This window comes from Panthera leo, chromosome E2 (assembly GCF_018350215.1).
Source record: "Panthera leo isolate Ple1 chromosome E2, P.leo_Ple1_pat1.1, whole genome shotgun sequence".
In the NCBI taxonomy this organism is placed as follows: domain Eukaryota; kingdom Metazoa; phylum Chordata; class Mammalia; order Carnivora; family Felidae; genus Panthera; species Panthera leo.
This window is the reverse complement of record NC_056693.1, coordinates 30,948,049-30,954,048: the sequence shown is the minus strand read 5'-3', so window position 1 is coordinate 30,954,048 and position 6,000 is coordinate 30,948,049.

The following is a 6,000-nucleotide window of genomic DNA, read 5'->3' as shown; positions in this document are numbered from 1 at the left end:
TTTTGATATTATTTTTGTTGCCCTTGCCTTGTGTTTATCTATTCTGTGTCTTAAAGTCCTCATATGAGTGAAGTCATGTGATATGTGTCTTTCTCTGACTAATTTCACTTAGCATAATACCCTCCAGTTCTATCCACGTAGTTGCGAATGGTCCTTGGCTCCTTTCTGACTTGGGCGTCGCAAGCAGGCTGGTGTTCTTTTCTCAGGTTGGGTTTGTTGTATTGATGGGGTTACTTTAAGGGGGCTTATACTCCAAGCCCACCCAGTCCGGCCCCATCGTCCATATTCCCCTTCTGCCCAAGCACGTCTCTGGCTGTAGTTTTTGGTGGATGAGTCGTGGCACCTGGTGGATTGTGAATCTTCCACTAGTGTGGCACCAACTTTTTAATTTTTAGTTTTTTAATTTTATTTTATTTAAGCTTATTTGAGAGAGAAAAAGGAAGAGCGCGTAAGCAGGGGAGAGGCAGAGAGGGAGAGAAAGAATCCGCACGGTCGGCACAGAGCCTGATGCAGGGCTCGAACTCACGACCCGTGAGATCATGACTTGAGCCGAAATCTAGAGTTGGACGCTTAACCTACTGAGCCACCGGGGCGCCCCAACTTTTTTTTATTTTTAAATAACTTTTTAAAGATGTAATTCACCTACCAATAGAATCCTCCCATTTAAGGTGTACAACCCAACGGATGTTAGTTAGCATGTTCAGAGTTGTGCGAACATTACCGATCAATGTTAGAACATCGTCATCGCCTTCTTTAGCTATCAGCCCTGTCGCTCCCTCCCCACCACCCAGCTCCATCCTGAGCAACCACAATTTACTTTGTTTCTATGGAGTTGCCTGTCCTGGTTATTTTAGATGAACGGAATCAGGTAATACGTGGTCTCCTGCGACTGGCTTCTTCCGCTCGGCGGAATGTTGTCAAGGCGCGCCCGTGTTGCAGCCTGACCTGAGCGCCATTCGTATTTATGCCTAAATGACACTCCGTTGCAGGGGTGTGCCGTGCCTGTTTTATCCATCCTTTCGTTCATGGGCATTTGGGTTGTTTCCACCTTTGCATTCTGTGAATACCGCTGCTATGAACATTTGGGTGCGAGTTTTTACTGGAACTTCTGTTTTTCATTCTCTTGTGTATATATGCATATATTGCTACGAGTAGAATCCCCTGGGTCCTTGCCACCAACTTTTGATTGATATTTAAAGCAAATTTGGGAGGTGGGGGGGGGGGGCGGCGGGGAATGCCTGGGTGGCTCAGTCGGTCGATTTGGCCCACTCTTGATTTCGGCTCAGGCCATGATCTCACGGTTCATGGGATCGGGCTCCGTGCTGACACCCTGTGGTGGAGCCTGCTTGGGATTCTCTTCCTCCCCATCCCCACTCACGTGCACGTGCTCGCTCTCTGTCAAAATAGATAAATAAATGGAAAAAAAAACCCCACCTAATCTTGGCCACAGAGACTCGCGTCCATTCACTCCTTTCCTCCTCCTTTAAACTCCTCCCGGCAGAGACAAACTTCACTAGCACAGATGTACCGAGTAAAGATTTTATATACAGACCAAGGAAGGAGTCCACGATGAATGCCCCACAGTTCCTGATGAATTAACACCGCGTTTGGCCTCCCTGTTCTCTGTCGGCCCCTCCAGCCTCTCCTCCCCCCACCTCTGTCTTCTCCCCTCATTTTGCTCCTTTCTGATGCGCTTGGCACTTGAGTGGAGTCGCCCATCCTTTCAGTTTGCGTGCCCACATAAACTTGCGAACACCCTCTTCAAGCAGAGCCAAGGCCGTTGAAGGCCACACGGCGAGGGGGATACAGCTGAAGTCTGTAAACCGGATCCTTCGGTTGCGGGAACCTACCCTCCTTAGAGAACAATGGAGAAGAAATACAACTTTCCCCAGCGCGTTATAGCTGCAGATAGGACTTGTCCCAGGGACTTCTCCTTTTCAGCTCTCTGCTGGTCCAGGGCCTGTGCATAGGTCTCCACCTAGTGACTCTTAGGATAGGTTTGATCAAACCTTCAGTGCTTGAGCATTTTCTAGGAGGCCTCCCATTGAAAACACCAAATTTCCAGTTTCCCTGGAAAGACCAGAAGACCTGACAGCGGTGAGCCACATCCTGGCCTGGCCCTGGCCGGCCAGAGCTAGACAACGGTTGTCCCTTTGGCTGGGCCTACACCTCCCCCCAGCCCAGGCCTGGCCCATGTCCCTCACTTCCATGTCCTGTTGGGCATCTGTGGGCGTTTGGATTTCTGGCCCATGGTCTATGGTAAGGTCAATGTAGCACCAAAAAGCAGGGATTAGGAATACACAGGCCTCTGCATGCTGAGTACGATCAGGGCAACAGATGTTTCTCTGCTGAAGGTGACGTATGGGAAACCAACATGATAAGCAGAGGTGCTATTTGAGTCCATCTGAGCAGTTGCTGAGAATTCTGTCCTTATGCAATATCACCCAGACTCCAGGAGGCTGACAAACACTGCCCAGAGCCAAGCACGTAGATGGTTCATTTGTCCAGCAGATATTTCCTGAGTATCTACTATGTGTTAGGCACTGTGGTAAATTCCGGGGACACAGCCAGAAAGGAAACAACCATCTCTGCCCTAGTGGAGTGGACATTCAAAAGGGAGAAATAGGTAATGTAGAAGATATATAAGTAAAATACATGATTTATTAGAAGGGAGCGGACGGAGCAGGGGAAGGGGGGGTGTTCGTGGAGATGGAGGGAGGAGGATCGTAACTAGAGATGGAGGGGCCAAGGTAGACCCCAGCCAGAAGATGATGTCTGAGTAAAGGGCCAAAGGAAGAGAGGAGGTGAACCACGTTGTTGTCTGGCAGATGGAAAGGCAAGTGCAAAGGCCCTGTGGTTGGCTTATTTGAGGAAGGGCAAGGAGGCTGGTGTAGACAGAACAGCACAAATGACAGGGAACGTGGTAGGAGATGAGGCCAGAGTGATGGGTGAGGACAAGGGATTATAGGGGGTCTTAGGGAACACTGCAAAGACTTTGGGTTTTACTTTGAGATGGGAAAACATTGGGAGTTTTGAGCAGAAGAGAGACATGTTCTGAATTAGGTTTTCACAGGGTCCAATTGGCTGTATTTGGAGGGCTGTCAGGGGGAGACCACGGAAGAGGCTTTGACAACAGTCCGGGTGAGCAGTGAGGGTAGCGGAGACCAGGTGGTGACACATGGGTGGATTCGGGTTATGGTTGGTGTAGGGGTGACCCAGGTTTGCCGACAGGTTAACTGTGGGGGGGGGGTGGTGGTGGTGAGAAGAGGGATAACCCTAAGGCTGTGACCGTTTATGACATGGGGGCCCGTGGAGGGCCCGTGTGCTGTGGCTGATACCGTGGTGTTTGAGATGACAGTGTCTGAGCATAGACGTGGCGTCAGCAGCTGGTAACATGAATCTGGAGCTCGGGAGAGAGGTCTATGCGGCAGACACGGGCTGGGAATCTTTGGTGTGTAGACGGGACGGGTTCGCGAAGGGTGCGAGTGTAGACAGAGCGGAAGAGGTCCGAGCCTGAGGCCAGGGACACTCGGGAAAGACAGCTGGTCAGTTGCCCCCCAAACTAGAAGTGGTTCCCCATCTAGTTCATCTTTCATAGCAAGGAAAGTTGGGTGGGAAAGTTCTGCTGACTTAGCAATGGGATTTAAACACAGAATTTTCTCTAAAGTGCTCTGGTGCCATATCTATCGCTTAGGGTTTTTTTTGACGTGTGTGTGTGTGTGTGTGTAAGAGATGGCCTTTCTCAATTCACGTGGTTGAAATTCACAACACAGTAAAAAGACCTCTTCTTCCTCTTGTTTCTTGGCCTTGTTTCAAAGCACTTTGCCCATCTTGCAAGGATACACCTATGGTTCAGCTAATATACCTTGAAGAACATTCCATGCCTGCGCATAAAAAGCTGCCTTGTACCTTTTCTGGAATATTTCATTTTCTGAACATGCTGTAATTCGCTTAACTAGCCCCTCACTGAGGGACTCTTACATTGTTGCTAATCTTTTGCCACAATTACTAAACTGGTAACCTCGAAATTTTGTACCTGTATGAACAGAAGTCTGTTGCATCAGTTTTTTAGATGTGGAATAGTTAGGTCAAAGGGCACGGCATTTGGATTTTTAATAGTGTCAAAGGAGGTACCCACAAGCCATACATGGGAGTGTCTATTCTGATGAATTTCAAACAGAGCCTGTTACCAAATTGTTTGATTTTATCCATCTGAGAGTTCTTTATTTTTAATTTTTTAAATTTTTTTATTTTTTGAGAGAGACTGAGCACAAGGTGGGGAGTGGCAGAGAGAGAGGGAGACACAGAATCTGAAGCAGGCTCCAGGCTCTGAGCTGTCAGCACAGAGCCCGACATGGGGCTGGAACTCATGAAGTCCAAGATCATGACCTGAGCCAAAGTCAGATGCTCAACTGACTGAGCCACCCAGGTGCCCAGGGAGACTTCTTTAGAAGGAGTTTTAGTTTGTATTTTTCTTATTATAGGTGGGATTGCCTGTAGTTCTCCACACGGCATCCAGAAATGTCACTCGGCAGAATTAGATGAGCAAAGTCTGTACTTGGTGGGCTTTTCTGTGCTTGACCTCTTCCACTGGTCCAGGCTCTTCTGGCCTCCTTTGCCTGGAGGAAAGACAAACTTATCTTAATCATTGGAAGTGGGATTGTCTCTGAAATTGTTTACTGACAGGGCCGCGTGGCTGACTTAGTTGGTAGGGTGTGTGATTCTGGATCTCAGGGCCAGGAGTTCAAGCCCCATGTTGGGCATAAAGCTTATTGAAAAAGTAAATACATAAAAATTTAAAAATGGAATTATTTACTTTCAGAACAGAAATGGAGGAGCAATACTTACCAAAAAAGGTGACTAGTCCTCGGTGGTATTTGAGGCTATGACTCGCGCACCCACCACGCACTCACGCATTCGCCCACTCGCCCGCTCATTCATTCGCCCGCTCATTCATTCGCCCGCTCATTCATTCGCCCGCTCATTCATTCGCCCGCTCATTCATTCGCCCGCTCATTCATTCGCCCGCTCATTCATTCGCCCGCTCATTCATTCGCCCGCTCATTCATTCGCCCGCTCATTCATTCGCCCGCTCATTCATTCGCCCGCTCATTCATTCGCCCGCTCATTCATTCGCCCGCTCATTCATTCGCCCGCTCATTCATTCGCCCGCTCATTCATTCGCCCGCTCATTCATTCGCCCGCTCATTCATTCGCCCGCTCATTCATTCGCCCGCTCATTCAGCCACTAGCTCACCCGCCCGCTCACCCGCCCATTCGCCCACTCATTTAGCCACCCGCTCATTCGCCCATTCGCCCACTCATTTAGCCACCCGCTCATTCGCTCATTCGCCCGCTCATTTAGCCACCCGCTCATTCGCCCATTCTCCCGCTCATTCGCCCACTCATTTAGCCACCCGCTCATTCGCCCATTCTCCCGCTCATTCGCCCATTCTCCCGCTCATTCGCCCATTCTCCCGCTCATTCGCCCACTCATTTAGCCACCCGCTCATTCGCCCATTCTCCCGCTCATTCGCCCATTCTCCCGCTCATTCGCCCATTCTCCCGCTCATTCGCCCACTCATTTAGCCACCCGCTCATTCGCCCATTCTCCCGCTCATTCGCCCGTTCTCCCGCTCATTCGCCCGTTCTCCCGCTCATTCGCCCGTTCTCCCGCTCATTCGCCCGTTCTCCCGCTCATTCGCCCGTTCTCCCGCTCATTCGCCCGTTCTCCCGCTCATTCGCCCGTTCTCCCGCTCATTCGCCCGTTCTCCCGCTCATTCGCCCGTTCTCCCGCTCATTCGCCCGTTCTCCCGCTCATTCGCCCGTTCTCCCGCTCATTCGCCCGTTCTCCCGCTCATTCGCCCGTTCTCCCGCTCATTCGCCCGTTCTCCCGCTCATTCGCCCGTTCTCCCGCTCATTCGCCCGTTCTCCCGCTCATTCGCCCACTCATTTAGCCACCCGCTCATCCGCCCATTCTCCCGCTCATTCGCCCACTCA